General features: G+C 38.1%; 1 protein-coding gene across 6 annotated transcripts in view; it reads left to right on the top strand.

The window, feature by feature from the left end:
* The window catches only part of Dys (Dystrophin), a 514,896-nt gene that overhangs the window by 488,003 nt on the left and 6,898 nt on the right, over positions 1-19,995 (top strand). The window lies entirely within an intron of this gene.

Below are 19,995 nucleotides of genomic sequence, written 5' to 3' on the forward strand. Positions count from 1 at the left end.
TTTTAAGAACATGATGTAAGATTATATGTATTGCTCATTGTTAATCATAAAGTAAAAAATAAAATAGGTGAATGCTAGTGCAAAATTAAAAGTAAGAAGTATTGAATGTAACGTGTTAATTCCATTTGGAATTGAAAATTGATAATCTTGTTTTTATTGGGCATATTAATCAACTTAGAATAAGCTAATGTGTCATGATCATTGACACATTAGCTTATTCTAATTAGCTTATTTTAAATTCAAACAAAAGTTCCAATTTTGTGTAAAGCACAATGAAGTTCTCCATTAGAATCACCTATCATTTTTTTAATACTGTGCTACTATAAGATGTGAACTCTGGTATCAGCCTACTTCCAAGTGCTATAGGGAGTCACACTGCACACCCCACTAAGCTTATCACATATTTAATAGATAGCCCAGCAGAGGCCAGACATTCTAATAATATTTATTGGTAAAGATTAAAGAAAAGTCTGGCATGTGACCCTTTGTGAGATATAACAGCATCTCCAAACCTAAAATCTAGTGAGTAAAATAAAAACATTTATTGAAGAACAAACATTTTCAACATTTACAAAGGCCATCTTCAGGTTCTACTGGTAGAACTCAAATAGAGCCTGAAGATGGCCTTTGTAAAAGTTGAAAACATTTGTTCTTCAGTAAATGTTTTTATTTTACTCACTGGATTTTAGGTTGGAAGTATTGTCATATTATACACATTCAGTTCAGGATAGGGTTTCTACTTTGACATAATCATCTGCAAATATGGGACCCCAAAAGCAGTGGTTCCAGTCATCATCTTGCTTGCAGACATGTTTGCAAGCATGTTATGTTTTAGACACGGTGACCAGTGCCTTTAACATAAATAATAAATGCATTAACCTCTACTGACAGAAAATAGTTTTAGCTTGAACCAGTACTACTACCTATTCTCCATGCTTTGCTTCAGTCAAGGCAAGCCATTGTTTACTGTGACCAATGTTCTGTGTGCTTCAGTGCAAGCAATAGTGAGCACTTCAGCACCCACATGGAGTGAGCCCAATACTAAGGTGGCCAGATTTTAACATTGGTGAAGCAGGACAAAATTGATGGGAGAGAGTGGTTGTCTTGTTGAAAAAAATTCTTGTTGTTGAAAATTTTGTTGTTCTAGAGCAACAAAATTTTATCATCAAAAAACGTAAAAATTGTATTGTATTACATTTTTCTAAATTTCAACATATGTAAAATTTAAAGATATAATAAATATATATACTATTATAAATCTTTAAAAACCATTTATTCTTTAGCATATTTCTCAGTTGAGTGATTTTTTTTAGTAGATTGCTGTTGTCATTTAAAATGTCATGAAATTTTTTGCAAGAATTTGTTAAATTATATTTCACACATAATATGGCTTTTAAAGTCTCAACACTTAATTGTGATTTATCAGATGTCCACCCTTTAATTACAGTAGAAAAAACACATTCAGTCTCAGCATTAGTTCCTGGTAAAGACAGCGTATATTCCACAATTTTTAATGCATTATTGTGTGGAACATAGAAATATTTCATCATTTTTAAAACAAACTAACCATTTGTTCTCTGTTGAGATTTTTGCTACCTTTTTTTTTTTTTAACTCTTTTTGCCCTGTGAGCACTAAGAAGGTCTCTTTTTAGCAAGCCCATTATGGGTTGGGCCAAGCCCACAATGAGGCGGCCTGGTGGTGAGGGATGGACCGCCCCCTGAAAAATTCCTGGGGATTTTTCGACCTGTTCAGATTCAATCTTGGGTGCCCCAGAGTGGTCGGCTGCCACTTTGACTGCTCAGCCATCCGGCCTGTTTTTGCTACCTATGACAAACTATATTTTAATCCTTCTGTATTTCTTTCTAAATACAGTAGAGAGTTGTTAATCCAAACCCTGGTAATCTGAATCGCTGGTTATCCGAACGATTTTCAGTCGGACTGTGTCGTGCTGAATTGAACGTTTTTGATACTAGATTTACTTCTAAAGTATAATTTTTATGTTTTTATATTCTTAAATATATTTATTTTGTTTGTACAAAATAAAGAAATAATTTTTAACGATACAATAGCCTTGATTATTATTATAAAAATTTTCGTTAGGCTTAAAATCGACGAAAATTCAACATGAAGCAACATGCAATGGAGAAAAATTTGAACATCGGATTGGTTAATATATTTCTTCATACATAATCGGTTATCCAAACAAATCACTAATCCGAACAACCCCAGTCCCCAATTGATTCGGATTAACAACTCTCTACTGTAATAATAATAATAATAATAATAATACTAACTTGTATTACTTTTCCTCTGAATTTGCCTTGAGTGTCACTTTATTATTGTAATTTTTTTATTACATAATACTGTCGTAACCAAAATGAACCCCAGCCCCACCACTAGCAAGAGAACAATACAAACTGATGTGCTTACTCTCGCTAGTCACTAGCTTTCTAAGGTGGCAACAGACAAGAGCTCTGCACTGTGTAACATGCAAAGAACAAAATGTCTGCTCATTTGGATGGCCTGTGAACACATGCTGCTTCGTTGCTGCAGCTGCTCACCCCAAACCATTTTCTGTCAGTCTTTGCCATGAACACAAAGGGTTTTGTCGGCACAGTATTCTTTATTTCTGATGCTCACACACCTTGGTACTGATAAGTATGATATAAAATAATCTTTACGAATCTTCAACATAAGAAATAAGTTTATGACACATAATTGACAAAAACTTAATCTATCCAAAATTCGGGAACTTTTTTAAAACATTGTGGGACGCGGGACAAATTGTTAAAAATCGAGACTGTCCCACCAAAAGCAGGACATCTGGTCACCTTACCAAATACCCCCTAAAACTATATAACATCAAATACTCCACAAACAGTCAAGTGGGCTACTCAAAACCTGCATAGTTTGCAGGCTAAGTAGTTACGCTGCGTGCTCAGCTAAGACTATTGTGTTTGACTCCCATCCTGGAAGTAGGCTGATATCAGGGACTATCTTGAGAAGGATCATGTGTAGAGTTATGAATCCTTTGACTTTGTTACTCCAATGGGTATGGTCTACAGTTCTAGTAAGGTCCCAAATATCTCATTCAGAGATATGTGTTACATTTTAACAATTAAATATATAAAAAAAGTTTAAAAACAAAAAATATTTATATTCACTACTTTACTCTATATATCCTTTTTTTAAGATAGAAAAATTCTGCATAAAAATATGAAAAAACAGCATATTTAGTTTGTCTTTCTGCCTACAAATTTTGAAATCATTGACTTTCATAGATTCGAAGCTCAATTAAAAATAAAGGAAAACATGTTTTGAAGGTAGAGAAGCTTTGGATTGGTAACATGGAATAAGTTATTCAATGACATGCTCCTATTCTATATTCCAACTAAAATTTTCTTGCATTATTAAATTAAGATACATTTTAGATTTGCAGTAACTAAATCATTTTTATTCAAATTTTGAATAAACACATGACCAGTGGTGTAGCTAGAGGGGAGCAGTGGGAGCAGTACCGGGTGATACCCAGTACGAGCCGTCCCTGCTGCCAGTCGGGTGTCAAATATCTCATATCCCAATATCTCATTTTTTTCACGGTCGGGTGTCACCCGTAAATGGGTGACACCCAATCGTGAAAAAAATAAAAACTTAAACAAACCATCACAATGTTTTTCAACGATAAATCACTTAACTTGGTTAAAATGGCATCAAGTCTATCTATATTAAATAGTTTAATTTATTAATTGTGATAATTTATAAATGCACGTAAGCTATGAAATAAATAATTACTCTAGATTAAAATGTTTACAAGGGGCAGTTATAGAATCACTAGTTCTGTGAATTTTTATAGGTGGCAGTACTGATGTATGGTTATAATTTATTTTGTAAACCTAAACTTATACGTCGCAACATTGCATATTCGATATAGCATTCAAGTTGCTCAAGTGCAAAGATAATACAATTCAATAGTGTTTTATAAAAGAGTTGAAAAGGGTGACACTACAGTGTGACTTGGGGTGACACCACGATATTCGCTCTGGGTGCCACCCATGCTAGCTACACCGCTGCACATGTTTTCAGCAAAATTAAGGAACTAATGTTTTATTTAATGGAAATTTAGCAGCTTCTCCACATGTTTTGTTACATAAATTACATTTATAAATCTTATTTTCTTGTATATGATGATTATCTAAAGAATTTCAATTTTTTTAATGATTAAATTAAATAAGAAAATTTAATTGCTGAGATTAGATTTAACAGAAAATTTCTGAGATTAGGAAATTAGTAATAGCATTGTTCAGCTATGAGTAGGGTTGCCACATTTTGAAAATGTTATAGCAGTATTTAAATAAAGGTCATGAAATACAGTATACATTTTATTTTATTGAAATTATGTTATGAAATCTTCAAAATATCTAAATCTTTCAACAGCCCATTTGTTGTTATTATGGAATATATAAGCCTTTAATAAATGCCAGTGAAGCTAATATGTCGAATTACATGATATAAAATTAGATATAGGCCTACTTGTGTTTTCATAGTCATAGTTTAATGATGTTAAATTGTAAATTTAACTATGTAGTCTATACAATCATTTTAATGATTTTAAGATCTAAATTCCCAAAGTAGGCATAAATATAGGTTGTAGTTAGGAAAGTAGGAACAGTTCAACTGTACCATACTTCTGCATGTATTTTCTGCATTTTTTTGCCTGTTTTTTTATTAATCAAAAATTTAGTTGCAAAAAATACATGAATTATTTTTGAAGGTAGACTTTATCAGTATTTATTCATTTAATCAATTTTTGACACAATGTAGTTTTTCTATGTAGATAAAGATTTTTCTTCTTTATAAAATCTGCTGACCCATCCTATACTATCCTTAAACTCAAGGGAAGAAATATTTTGTATCTGAGTAATATTGCAAGCCCATAATTGCAACATACGTGATTCAGTACAGCTGTCATGTGTTTTTTTCAACATACTGTAACAGTTCTTCTGCAAGTTCGGTAATTTTCCGAAGTGACGACTAATACTTGACTTCATGTATTCCTCGTCAACATTATAACTCTAGAATGAGTTGTCCGATCTTGATGAAATTTTCTAGGACGACTCAATATCACTCAAGCATGAACTGATTAAAATTTCAACTTTCAAAAATTATCCATTTTTGTAGAACTGGAGATAGGGGTCAAAACAAAGATCACGTTTTTCTTCAGTATGGATCATTTTTGAGAGTTGAAATTTTAATCAGTTCATCTTTGAGTGATGATGAGTTGTCCTAGAAAATTTCATCAAGATCGGACAACTCATTCTAGAGTTATAATGTTGACAAGGAATGCATGAAGTCAAGTATTAGTCGCTTCCTGCACGCACGTGTAGAAGCATCATCTAGTGGTCGGAAAACATGACAAGCATTAAAACGGTAACTTTGAAAGGTAAAGGTTATCGCTAACTAGATACACAACAACAAATATAAAGAATCTTTATAGAATAAGATTTTATTAATATAGATTTTATTAATCATATAATTTAATTAAGTATTTATATATTTGTATTTTATTATTTAACTTATTTTGTATCATTTTTCATTGATACCACTTAGTAACTCAGTTGTCACTTCATGCATCAGAATAAATACATGATTTGTTACTCTTTCAATCTTATACTGTTTTTATTCTATATTATTTTTCTTTTGTATTTAATACAGATATTTTGTCACTAGATATCTTTTAAATATTTAATAATTTTATGAGAATAGTTCAAGGTTGGTCTGCACTTTTAATTATTATCAAAAAGAGTGCAAGAGGTACAAATTATATAATTTTTTGAGATGCTCTCCATTCTTATTTATGTAGTGTAGAACTCCAATTATTCAAGCCCTGATAAACTAAGGTTTTGCATTATCAAATCTATGGTTAATACCTTTACTTATAATTCATAAAATCATAACTTCCCAATACTCAATACCGGAAGATAGTCAATAACGTACCTCTACTAACCTGTTACCGGTGCGTATTTAATCATCCAGAGAATGAAAAACAAGATTTGACGAACATTTTCGAACCATCCAAGGTTCTTCTTCAGGTCGCGATGAATTTCTGTTAAAATGTTATGATTGAATATTACTTGAAATTCGAATCCGTAAAACTCCGTGAACTTCTATAAGGCATACACACTAGATATGTAGCGTTGAGGAGAATTTACAGTTCTTTATTTACGAGCCCTTGCCACAGACCACCGAGAGATTTAATTCCTCTTTATGGTTGATGCACGTTTCGTTGAATTTGTAAATATATAGGGCTTCAAACCACTTCAGGTGTTCAATATAAGGCGTGTAGAGCAGGGGTGGCCAACTTTTGCGTACATAAAATCTACTTTTAATCTTAAAAGTGTGTCGCGATCGACTTGTTGTCATAGGCATAGTATAAGTGGGGAGGGAAAGTGTGAAATACATATTATGTTTATACACTGTGTTTCAGTATGAGGTGCACTGCTTATGAGTCAAGTTATAACTGCATGCATACTGTTGCATTCAGTTACAAATATAATACATTAAGTTAAGACATCGCAAGCGATCAACCAAAATTGGCTTGGCATTCGACCGATTGAGATCAACTTGTTGGCCACCACTGGTGTAGAGGATGATCTTTGCCTGGTTAAAGTCGGGTTCTATATCAGGGTCACTGGCATAAATAGCAAGGGCTGTGGTGGTCCTGGTGTGTTGTATGTCGACGACGTGCTCTTTAATTCTAATGCCCAAGGAGCGCTTCGTGGAGCTGATGTACACGAGCTCCCTATCGAATCTGCGATCCTGTAATGGGATGTGGTAGACTCCCAGTAGTCTATCTTGTTTAAGAGCATCCTTACCATTGCATAGGATGTTAAAAATGGTAGGACCTCGTCTAAACGTAATACGAATGCAGCGTTGTTTGGCTATTTGTGCAAAGAGCGGTTGGAGATAAGGGTTGTAAGTGACTGGGATTTTTTCTTCCTCCTCCCATTGATTTTCGTTATGGCAGTGCCTTCAGAGTGTTTGTTGGGAACAGAATTTTTAGGATGATGTAATCATTCTATGGAATACATGTACGGACATCCTATCATTTGTCGACTCCATGAACGACAACTCTTATGGTTTGGCCCTTGAGATTGAACAGCAGCACACTACTGAAATCCATTTCTTAGACATCAGCATTTGGATTGAGCGATCAGCAATCCGCACTGCGGTATACCGTAAGCCAGAAGCGGAATCCATGTACTGTACTGTAAGGTATGGAATCGCCAAGACGCGCGATTCCCACCTGTTTGTTATAACGAACTGTCATAACGGAAAAGTCGTTAGGATCGGCCGTTGGAAACGACCGTTAGGAACTTCCGTGGGAAGAACCGTTAAGTTTCGAATCGTCAACCATCGGACGATTGGCCGGCGGGAAGTGACCGTTGGCGGCCGTTGCGGGAACATTCAAATTTGATTGGAGCAGGGTTCGAACGCCGTCGACTATTTAAGCTCGGATCGAGCTCGTATCGGGAGTTCGGATGGTGTGATCGTATCGGAGGTGATCGGATCGGATCGGATCAAGGGAGATCGTCGTTATCGAGGTGCTAACTAACTCTCTCGTTGGAAGTTACGTGTTTGTGTATGAACTTGTTCCTGACTCGGAGGTTTTGTTAATTACAAGTCTGTTTGTTCGTAAGGAGTTCTTTCGACGAATTTGTACGGGAATAGTCGGTTGTTGTTGGAATTAGTGTTGTGCATATTTAATTGTAACTCTAAAGTGGATTATTTTGTACATTACTGTAAATATAAAATTTGTGTTTTCGTCAAACCGACTGAGTGGTTATTTTGAACATTACTGGCGCAGTCTCGACAGGATATTTTGGATACTTTGGATTACGTTGGATTATCCTGGATTATACTCCAAAGAATCGGAAGAACTGAGCTACGACAGAGAAGCAGACGGACGTACAGAACATCACCAGCAATTAGACCCAGGTAAATTTTTTGTTTCTCGCTAGCACACAGAGATGCCTAGACGCGCGAAATCGCGGCAGCTAGAGGCTAGGGACTGGGAGGATGACGAGCAGGAAACGTCGCGTAGGACAAGCGGGTCAGGAGACGACCTCGAAGCTCTGAAGTTGCGGATCGAGCTCGCGAAAATTGAGGCGGCGAGCAAAGCAAAAGCAGAGGAGCAGAGATAAGAAGAGCGGAAATCGAGGCGGCAAGCAAAGAGAGAATCGCAGAAATACAGTTAGAACGGGATAGGTTAGCACACGGGTCCCGGAATAGTGAGGACGGTCTCGGCAAAGCGAGTTTTGACGATTACGCCCGTAGAGTAAGGGGGGCTCTACCGAAGATGCCGGAGGAAGAAGAGGCAGTGCCTTCGTGGTTCCGCTTGGTAGAGGTAATCTTAGAGACCTACGAGGTTCCGGCAGAAGTACAGGGTCAGATAGTGTTGGGCGCATTGTCTGAGAAATGTAGAGCGTCGCTGGCTAGATTAGCAGCGGAGAAAATTAAACATTACCCTTCCCTGAAGGAGTTCGTCCTTGAGGAGCTGAGGCTCTCCCCCGCGGAATACTTAAAGGGGTTTAGGCGGGCAGCGCGCTTCCCAGAAGAAACGTGGCCGCAGTTTGCGTCGCGCCTGAAGGATTTATACGGTTACTACGTAGACAGTAGGGAGGTGCGGACGGTAGAGGACCTGGTAGAATTGACTGTGGCGGACCACCTAAAGACGCTATTGCCCCCCGAGGCGAGGAAATACGTCATACTGCAAGAAGGGAACGGGTGGAGCAAACCCGCGGTTCTAGCTAAGCATATAGAGAAATTTGCAGAAGCGACGGGCGGCGAACTAACGTTAGACAGGGAATCTGGACGGCAGCGGGAACAACAGGGGAAACCGTCAAGGGAATCGAAGCCCGTGACACGGGGCGCGCCCGAGCAACACACGAGGAATAGTTGTCACGTTTGCGGTAAAATGGGGCACTGGAGGAGGGACTGCCCCAAGCGGAAGCGGTCCAGCGAGCCGGACCGGGCGAGGTTAGCACCTGCAAACGAGCCATCCCGACCGAACGAACGTTTAGTGGCAAGAGTGACAACGTACGACCAACCGGAAGCCGACGATTCGCTACGCAGAGTTAAGTTGGCCTGTGGCGGAAGTTGTTTGTCAGCTATAGTCGACTCGGGAGCCGAAATTTCAGTTTTGAGGAAGTCAAGGGTACCAGCGGTGACAGAAACGAGGGGGAAGACACGGTTAGTGGGAGCCTTCGGTCACCAGGTAGAGGCAGGTTTAGCGTCAGTACCGCTTGGATTGTGGGAGGAAGGACGCGAAGAAACGCCAGGATCGGCACGGGTGACGTGTGCGATCACCAATAGGTTAGGGAAAGCGACAGACGCTCTCTTAACGGAAAGGGACTTCCGAGCGCTGGTAGAAGCGAGAGAGAAAGCGGATTCCGAGGCAAGAAAAAGGGAATTAGCTGAGGAGCAGAGTATATTAAGTGCGGTAGCGGGGATGTTCGTGGAAGCGAGCGAGGCGGTTAAACGAGAGCCGCCCGACGACAAAAACCGGGGGATGGTCATAGGACCGCTTGACCAGACACAAGAGCGGCAGCGCACGGCCCAGTGTGAGCGGAGGGCGCAGTCTGAGCAAAATAAAGCAGGGGACGCGACTCCTATTGCGAGGAGATATTCCGGTAGCGAATCGGATAGCCGAAGCGAACGACCCGCCGCGAACAGGAAACTGGAGGGCGAGGACGCTGATGAAGGGAGGCCGGGAGTCAGAGCAGTAAAGAATGGGGTAGCTGGGACGCCTCAGGGTCAAAATTGTGGCGTCGGGGAAATAATCGACTTGGGAGATATCGGCCGGGAACCCGCGACGCAGTTGGCGCAACACGCCGATGACCAAAGACGAGCGATCGGGGAAACTAGCGAACCGCTGCTAGGGTTACCGAATACGACACGGGATGAGCCTCTGGATGCTACGAAGGAGTGTCATTCCGTGGACGACTTGGCCGGATTGATTGGGCAACAGGCGAACGTGATCTTGGCGACCGTCACTCGGGTTCAAAGAAAACACAGCGGTGAAGAGACCCGGAGGTCTCGGGCCACGGCGGGCGCGGCCAGTGGCCAATCGGAACCACCCACACACGTGCTAAGTCCGGAGGGAGGCATATCGCCGGTCCGGAAAACGACGGACAACGGTCACAACCGAGCTCGCGGTAAGAAACCCAAATTCCGTGAGAAGGGCCGAGCGACATCTGGTGACCAACAAAACCGGATGACGCGCCGAAGGCGACGGGGACGACCTCCTCGTAGGGGGACCCGCGCGGATAGGTCTCGGGGATCCAAGGGGTCCTACACTATCGCGAGGCATCTCTGTGCGCGGGTTATAGCGAGTTTGCCCGGTTGTACCGGAGGTAAGGGTCAGTCCGCACCAACGGACATTTGTAAAATTGCTGAGTGTTGTTGGATCAAACAGGCTTGGGCTAAGCTCAGTTTGATCCTTGGCCGCGGAGGTGTAAGGTATGGAATCGCCAAGACGCGCGATTCCCACCTGTTTGTTATAACGAACTGTCATAACGGAAAAGTCGTTAGGATCGGCCGTTGGAAACGACCGTTAGGAACTTCCGTGGGAAGAACCGTTAAGTTTCGAATCGTCAACCATCGGACGATTGGCCGGCGGGAAGTGACCGTTGGCGGCCGTTGCGGGAACATTCAAATTTGATTGGAGCAGGGTTCGAACGCCGTCGACTATTTAAGCTCGGATCGAGCTCGTATCGGGAGTTCGGATGGGTGTGATCGTATCGGAGGTGATCGGATCGGATCGGATCAAGGGAGATCGTCGTTATCGAGGTGCTAACTAACTCTCTCGTTGGAAGTTACGTGTTTGTGTATGAACTTGTTCCTGACTCGGAGGTTTTGTTAATTACAAGTCTGTTTGTTCGTAAGGAGTTCTTTCGACGAATTTGTACGGGAATAGTCGGTTGTTGTTGGAATTAGTGTTGTGCATATTTAATTGTAACTCTAAAGTGGATTATTTTGTACATTACTGTAAATATAAAATTTGTGTTTTCGTCAAACCGACTGAGTGGTTATTTTGAACATTACTTGTACATTCCAGTGGGGTCTTGTGACCTGCATCAATACAAAATTGCGGCCTATGATGCATTAATTAGAAGAGCACATCCTCACTCTTCCACACAACAAGCTCTGCATGCTGAACTGGAACATATTCAACGCATCGCCTCATTCCATGGGTACCCGAAAATTACCAGTAAATTAATACAAAAATTCCGTTCCCAACAAACACTCCGAAGGCACCGCCATAATGAAGATCAATGGGAGGAGGAAGAAAAAATCCCAGTCACTTACAACCCTTATCTCCAACCACTCTTTGCACAAATAGCCAAACAACGCTGCATTCGTATTACGTTTAGATGAAGTTCTACCATTTTTAATGTCCTACACAATGGTAAGGATGCTCTTAAACAAGATAGACTATTGGGAGTCTGCCACATCCCATTACAGGATCGCAGATTCGATAGGGAGCTCGTGTACATCAGCTCCACGAAGCGCTCCTTGGGCATTAGAATTAAAGAGCACGTCGCCGACATACAACACGCCAGGACCACCACAGCCCTTGCTATTTATGCCAGTGACCCTGATATAGAACCCGACTTTAACCAGGCAAAGATCATCCTCTACACGCCTTACATTGAACACCTAAAGTGGTTTGAAGCCCTGTATATTTACAAATTCAATGAAATGTGCATCAACCGCAAAGAGGAATTAAATCTCTCGGTGGCGTGGCAAGCACTTGTAAATAAAGAACTGTAAATTCTCCTCAACACTACGTATCTAGTGCACATGACTTATAGAACTACATGGAGTTTTACGGATTTGAATTTCAAGTAATATTTGATTGTAACAACATTTTAACGGAAATTCGTCGTGACCTGAAGAAGAACCTCAGATGGTTCGAAAACGTTCGTCAAATCTTGTTTTTCATTCTCTGGATGATTAAATACACACTGGTAACAGGTTCGTAGAGGTACGTTATTAATTCATAAAATCTTTTCCATAAATGCATCAAATGTAACCTTGACTGTACTGAGCAAATGGTTAATGTTTTTAACTCTTCACCATTTGGGCATTAAGGCAGTCTTTATTCTGCTTATTGTGGATTTGGTCAGACCCATAATGAAGATGGCTGAGTCCTGTTTGTCCTTGATATGTTGGATTCTGTTTATCACAAGGAACAGGAGCCAACATATCAAGGACAAACTGTGCATGAAAAATGGTGCAAATTTGAATGCAGAACATTGCAACAAAAGAGGAGGAACTGTTTAAAAAATCTTTTTAGAGTTTTTTTTGTTTTAAAGAAAGTTTAAAACAACATTTATTACAAATTATTTGTCTGTTACCTTAACTTCAATGTGAGACAAACCACATATATGTAAATGTAACTATAATACTACAACCAGGGCTGTGGAGTCAAAGTCAGAGTCGGAAAAAATGTGCCGACTCCGACTCGTGCATCTTAAATTTAGTTTTTTTTATTTAAATGAAAGAAAATTTATTACTGTATATATTTATTAATTTTTTAACATATTTTTGTGTTTTGTTATAATTCATTTATTTTAAATACAAAATGCAACAATTTAATTTATTAAATATGTATCAATAGTTTTCCTTGTAGTATTTGTGTTTAGTAGTTAAATTATTTTGACCCAATTGAATTTGAATAGTTTTGAATTCATTCCTTTATTATCCCTGCTCTAAATAAGTACTCTATTTTTCTGAATGAGCCAGACTAATTGTTCAGAGTATATAATTTTCTTTTCTGAACAAGGGGCTGAAGTACTAGCCTAGTACAAGGGGCTTTTTAGTTGGACTAACTTTTCTGGAAAGGTGAAATTGAAGTTTGAATGCTGTGGAATAAAGATGTGTAGATGTAGAATTTTATTTCTCCCCTTTTTCCTCTTATTAAATATTTGTAAAAAATTAAATTTTTTATACAAATAAATATTAATGTATGTTAAATATTAAAAATACTAACTATAAAAGTATTTGGGTAAACGCCCCAGGCTCCTTTCAGAGTTCAGTGTAGGCTACCTCCCTATACAGCCCTGAATACAACAATAGTTTTAAGAATAAAAATATGTATGTATTTGCTGTATAAGAGAGGATATGTAAGAACAATTTTTTACATGATTCACTAAGGGATAAAAAGAGTTAAAAGAGGTACCATATAAATCTTTTATATTTGTAAATTTTAACTCAAAATGGCTGCAGCTGTTTTATCTGACTTTTCAGTTATCCAAGGTAGCATTGATCCATATTTGCTTGGATAATCAGAGTTCTACTGTACTTCCTTTATCATCCTGGAAGGGCTGGAATTCCAGCACTCTGGAAAGTTTTTCATTGTTGTAGTCAACTCAAGAGAATAGAAATTTGTAACAAATGAATTTCAGCAGAGGTACACGGTGATGGCAATTCCTGCCATCTCTGATGCAGTTCTTGGTTATAAACCTTGGTGAGAATATTGGAGCCTTTGTTTGTGTTATGCTGAATGGATACTTCAATTGGTTGAGTTGAACACTTCTGATTTTATTGTGAATACTAGGATTATCGACTAAATACCTACAGTTACAAAGCAAGTGTGTCCTTTGTACAGTGTATGTCCAATTAGGTTGCTTCTTGTCTGGTCTAGGTTGATGCAGTCAAAGAGAATATGGAGGCTGTTGTGAACTCCGCAAGCATGTGGTCTGCGGGTTTGAAAGAAAGGGAATAACACCCAAAAAAGTGGAAATGAATAGTCGGTGGAAGCGTGTAATTGAACAAACAAAGGTTTATTGGAGACGTAAAACAATTAATTATTGATACACAACTCAGTCCCGGAATCTGATCGCATTACAATTTTCATACTGTCTGATTATCACCCTCCTAAGTTTCCTTCTCTCTACGCAAGGCCTTATTTTTCCCGACAATTATTACGACTAAATATACAAACTTTCTCTTGTAATACAAAAATCGTTGACAACGGTGATACTACAGCTAGTCCTCCTTGTTGTTAGATGGTAATCCCTTATTCATTTCATGTAATTCCTTCGATGGAAGTCAATTCCCTTTCAGCGCCATAATTCACCTATCCTGTGTTCGTCAATTTACCTCCGCTTTCTTCTTCTAATGGCCCGCCACATCTTCAGGTTGCCAACCAACAAAAGTCCTCAAGAGGCAGTCAAAGGACAAAATGAAAAAACTCTCCATACATGGGTTACACGTGTTTTTATAACTTCCCGCTAGCAGATGTCACTCCGCCCCATGTGACCCCACAACAGGCCAATCACCACAACGAAAGCCCAGCCAGCAGGTAATTGGTGGTATCACAGAAGGAAACAAAAAGGACCCGTACAAAAACATACACGCGACATGACATAAATGAAAAACAAAACAAACAAACAAACAAAAAAAAGTATATATATATAATAGCTGTGAAGCACTACACTGTCCTGAACAGGAATATCTCATGGGTAGGAGCTATCATCATTGTTTAGATGGAACCTTTGCAGATATGCTTTCAGACTGCTGTGCCCGATGAGTAGTTACTCACTGGGCACAGCAGTCTGAATTTTTCTGTTGCAGTCATAACAAAAATTTGGAATGAAATGCTTCTACAGAAGACATTCCCTAATGCTAGGGATATTTTTTTATGATACCCTATCAGTGACACTACTGTCCCATTGCCCTGCCTGAGCTGCCTTAGCAAGTTTATCAACTGCCTCATTACCCTCTACTCCTGAATGACTCTGGATCCATTTAAAGGTGATGTTATGCTTGTGGCTATTCTGTGCAAGATCTTGGATCTGAATTATATTCATACCCCTATTTTTGGGGTTGCACAGGGAGAATAGACTGTCTGAATAGATGTTGATACTTTTAACAGGTTTATGTTTTCCAAACCAGTCCTCAAAGACAATCCACAGCTTTCAATATAGCAAAAACCTCAGCCTGCAGTACAGAGCAATTCTTGCCAAGTTTAAAGGCAGACCTGTGAATGATGGAATTGACACTGTTGATAAAAAACAAAGGCTGCACCAACATTGTCACTGTGCTTGGATCCATCCATGTAAATACTGAAGTCACAGGCTTGAAGATTGCATAAAGTAAAATGATAATGCTTGTTGAGGATAGTGTTGAATTCCTTTCTCTCCAGTCCCAAGTTGATATCATCTTGGTGTTGTTGTTCTGTAAAATTGGGTATTACTAAGCTATTGGGTTGAGTCATAAATAACTTCCGTTTTCTAAACTAAAATTTATTTTCTATAAGTATTTGATATTTAAACAATATAAAAAAAACCGCACCATTAATATCTATTTCTTTAAAAAAACTTTTCTTTTCTTAAAAATTAATTGATTTAACTTCACAGTTAGTTTAACCGTTGTTATTTTGTCTGTACCGCATTTTATCAGAGACAAAGACTATTGGGTTTTATCCTCATCATTCTTTATTCCACTATGCATTTCGGGTGCAATCTTTTTCGTCTATTTTGCGCCCCTCATCAGGTGTTACATTTCTACAAGTGGTAGAGAACACATTTATTACATTGATTATCGTAGTTGAATTTTTTATACAAGTTATATAAGATTATTACAGTTTTTTGTACATGTCACAAGGAATTATTACAATTATTTAGATTAATTTATCATAAATTAGAATTATTACAAGAGATTACTACAAATTGCATTATTGTTAATATTATAGTGAACTAACCTTTTTTATATATATAACGTTCAGACATTCTGTTACGAGGTGTTGATGTTTCCGTCCCCCAAGGCATTTCAAGGTTAGTTCACTATAATATTAACAATAATGCAATTTGTAATAATCTCTTGGAATAATTCTAATTTATGATAAATTATAAATAAACAACAACTAACCCGTTATATATAAAGACCAACAACTGCCGAATTATCGGGCTAGCAAATGGCTATAGAAATATTAATAATTTAAGTAAATTTGTTACTAGAGTTAGGCGTTAGGCGCCATCTCTTGCTAAATTTAATAATTAGAATTTTAATAAATAATTTAAATAAATTTAGGCCTAACTGGAAGAAAAGAATCGGCCCAAAGCGAGACTCGAACTGGCAACTTCTGCTATCCGTGCAGACACATTACCAGTTACACTACCCGGACCTTCGGTCCGATCTCCCCTTCCAGTTGATATAAGATTACTGTATGACCATCGATGGTCATTACAATGCCGGCTGGGGACACATTAATTGCCCACGTCTTCCCAAAGGCACTCAACCGGCCATCGCAAACTCCCGCTTCGGGCCGATTCTTTTCTTCCAGTTAGGCCTAAATTTATTTAAATTATTTAATTAAAATTCTAATTATTAAATTTAGCAAGAGATGGCACCTAACGCCTAACTCTAGTAACAAATTTACTTAAATTATTAATATTTCTATAGCCATTTGCTAGCCCGATAATTCGGCAGTTGTTGGTCTTTATGATAAATTAATCTAAATAATTGTAATAATTCCTTGTGACATGTACAAAAAACTGTAATAATCTTATATAACTTGTATAAAAAATTCAACTACAATAATCAATGTAATAAATGTGTTCTCTACCACTTGTAGAAATGTAACACCTGATGAGGGGCGCAAAATAGACGAAAAAGATTGCACCCGAAATGCATAGTGGAATAAAGAATGATGAGGATAAAACCCAATAGTCTTTGTCTCTGATAAAATGCGGTACAGACAAAATAACAACGGTTAAACTAACTGTGAAGTTAAATCAATTAATTTTTAAGAAAAGAAAAGTGTTTTTTAAAGAAATTGATATTTAAACAATATAAAATTTATTTGCCAATAAAATGTACTGTACAATAAAATAGACTTTAATCTAATACATATTCACTGTCATTATTATGACTTCTTGCCATTTTTCGGGCAGCTTGTCAATTCCTCTTGCATAAAATTCTGGTGGTTTTGAATCAAAAACTCCTGGACAAACTCCTGAACCTGGTCATCATTTTGGAAGCATTGCCCTTGTGAAGCATTCTGCAATGCCCGGAAAAGATGGAAATCTGTTGGTGCCAGGTCCAGTGAATATGGTGGATGAGGCAAAACAGACCAGCCAAACTCCAAAATTTTTTCCTGTGTAAACTTTGCTGTGTGTGGCCTTGCATTGTCATGCAATAAGGTGATCTTTTTTTCGGTTAACAAGTGCAGGACACTTTTCATGAAGTTTTAGCTGAAGTTGCTCAACTGTTGTACGTATACATTTGCAGTAACAGTTTCATTGCGTGGCAACAACTCAAAATGGATAATTCCTCGACGATCCCACCATACGCACACAATTTTTCTTCAATGCACACTGGGCTTAGGGTCCGGTTGTGGCTGATCATCTTTGTCACTCAATGTCTTTTTCAAATAACATTTTCGTATGTGATCCACTTTTCATCTCCCGTAACAATTTTAGCCAAAAAAGATTCCTCTTTTTTGCCAAGAAAGCAAGGTAGCAGTTATCAACCTTCTGTCAGCCTTATTCTGTTCACTAAGGTTATGCAGAACCCAAACTCCCAGCTTGCTCACTTTTTCTAGGTTTTGGAGGTGATGATTGATGGTTGATTGTAAGGTGACCAACTGTCCTCTTTTTGTAAGTTCTGTCCTCCCTCAAAAAGTGTCCTCCTACATGTCCTCCTTTTTGATATTTGAAGACTAATCTGTAAATCTCCATATTTGATTGATGCTGAGCCGATGTGATGTGTTTGTATTTGACATGACGGTTCATCAAGGCTCGGTACAGTGCAGCAAAACGTAATTATGAAATGCATGTGCTCTGCACAGGAGACCTTGAGAGAGTGCACTGCATGCAAGTAGCTTTGTTTACTTCTTACCGAAACACAGCACAGCACAGCACAGCACATATGCATGCAGTAGAGATTATTATAGTGTATTACTGTTGCAATGAATAAAATGTTTATTTTATTTACCATATTTTTTCCTTCAATTTATGTGTCCTCCTTTTCATTGTAAAAAAGTTGGTCACCTTATTGATTGGGATGTGTGCAGCTTCTGTCCCTCTGCCTAACTCCCTCATTGTTTGCCGTGGATTCTGCTCAGTCAGGACCTTTAAAACATCATCATCGAAGTCTGAGGAGCTGCCTGGTTTTTCTTCATCTTTTAAGGACAAATCACCAGGATGAAATTTTGTAAACCACTTTCAAACTTCTCTGTCTGAAATTACACCCCTGCTGTGACATTGTATATTTTTTTTGCTATTTCTGTAGCATTATTCCAGAGTTTAAACTCCCACATGATATGGTGTACATGCACTTTTAAATGTTCCATTTTAAATGAATTCAAAAACAATTTTTTATTACAATAATTATTGACACTTCAGTGTTAAAATTTACATTTATAGACTATTTGCTAATAGCCACTAATAAAACTCAGTTGAAGCAACACAACATCTGGCAAGTATTTGACAGTCATTTACACCTAACCGCTAACAGAACTTACTTATGATTCAACCCAATAATTGATTACTAAGCTTCCGCCAGTTGTCAAAAGGTGTCAGTATGTGTGATGTTTCACTGTCACAACAAGGCCTTGGCTCTAAGATGAATTGGAATGAAGCCTGCAATGACCAGGAGGACTGAGATGGGTGCCATATGATAAGTTCTACAGATCTGGAGAGCTGCAATATGTTGGACCTTGCTGAGCTTAGAAAGAATGTGCACATTGTAAGTGGAAGTGCCCCAAATTGGGACAGCATAAAGCAACATGGATTCAATAGCACCAAGGTATATATTTATAGCATGTGACATTAAACCCAATGAATCAGATATTTTTTGCAATACTATGCAAGATGTAAAGCTACTCAAGCAGCAAACAACAGATGTAGTCAATGTGCTTGGTCCAAGTGAAACGCTGAGGACCACTCCTAGTACATCATGTCTTTCACTTTTGATATTGTCATGTCATTAATGTGAATGTGAGGGCTCCTCTGTATAGGAGTGTCCTTCCAGAAGATAATGTATTTGCACTTGGCCCTGGTTGATTGGAAGCTTCGTTTTCCTACTCCAGTTATAAATCCTATTGATGAGTTCATTACACACCTTATGAAGCTGATCACAGCTTGGATTAGCAACCAGGTCCACTGTATCAGCATACTCCTGCACCCTGTGACAGTCTGAATCATTAGCAGTGTGCAAAAGATAATTGTGGAGTATTATCTACAGGCCTGGCCCAGAAATCAAGCTTTGTGGGCAGCCCTTAGTCACTAAGTGATTGTAGCTATAGTTAGGCAAGTTGGCACCTACCTCCCAGTCTTCGAAAAAGCTGCTGACCAAGAGAAAAAGATTACAGGGGCAGTTGTTTTGTTCACTTGTAAGATTTCTGAATTATGGTGGTGCCATCCAAAACATGTGGATAGACAATGTTCACTAAAATATTTGCAATTTGACCTTTAGATACCATATGATATCATCATAAATTTTTCTGATAGATACGATAGGAGATTATATTTATAAATTTTTTAAAATGCATTATTAAAAATGTATTTCTTTTTATTATTTGTGTCAGCATTTTTCAAACTTCTTGGTAAGATGGAATTCTTAAGCAAAGGAATTTTTTTTGTGGAGTCCTCTCTCATTGACATCTTTTGCTATAAATTTATACAAATGACATTAGAGTCTTATTCTTTTTCTGTCTTATTTTTTATTATAATTTTGTTGAATGATTGAATTATGAATTAAGTTTGAAAACTAAGGTTTGACTTGTATATTTTAATTTATTCTTAAAAGTTGTTCTGAGCAAATTTAAATGTTCTATTCAAAACAAATTTTTCCATAAGAAACAATATAAAATAGTTTAATCCATTCCTGACCCCCAAAATAAAGCCTTTTTTTACTTTTTTAGCATGAAATACAGCTAAAAATGTCTACAAGTGCAATGTGATATTATATATAATACAGTATAT

Source organism: Centruroides vittatus, unplaced genomic scaffold, assembly GCF_030686945.1.
Source record: "Centruroides vittatus isolate TY-2023 unplaced genomic scaffold, ASM3068694v2 scaffold_386, whole genome shotgun sequence".
Taxonomy (NCBI): domain Eukaryota; kingdom Metazoa; phylum Arthropoda; class Arachnida; order Scorpiones; family Buthidae; genus Centruroides; species Centruroides vittatus.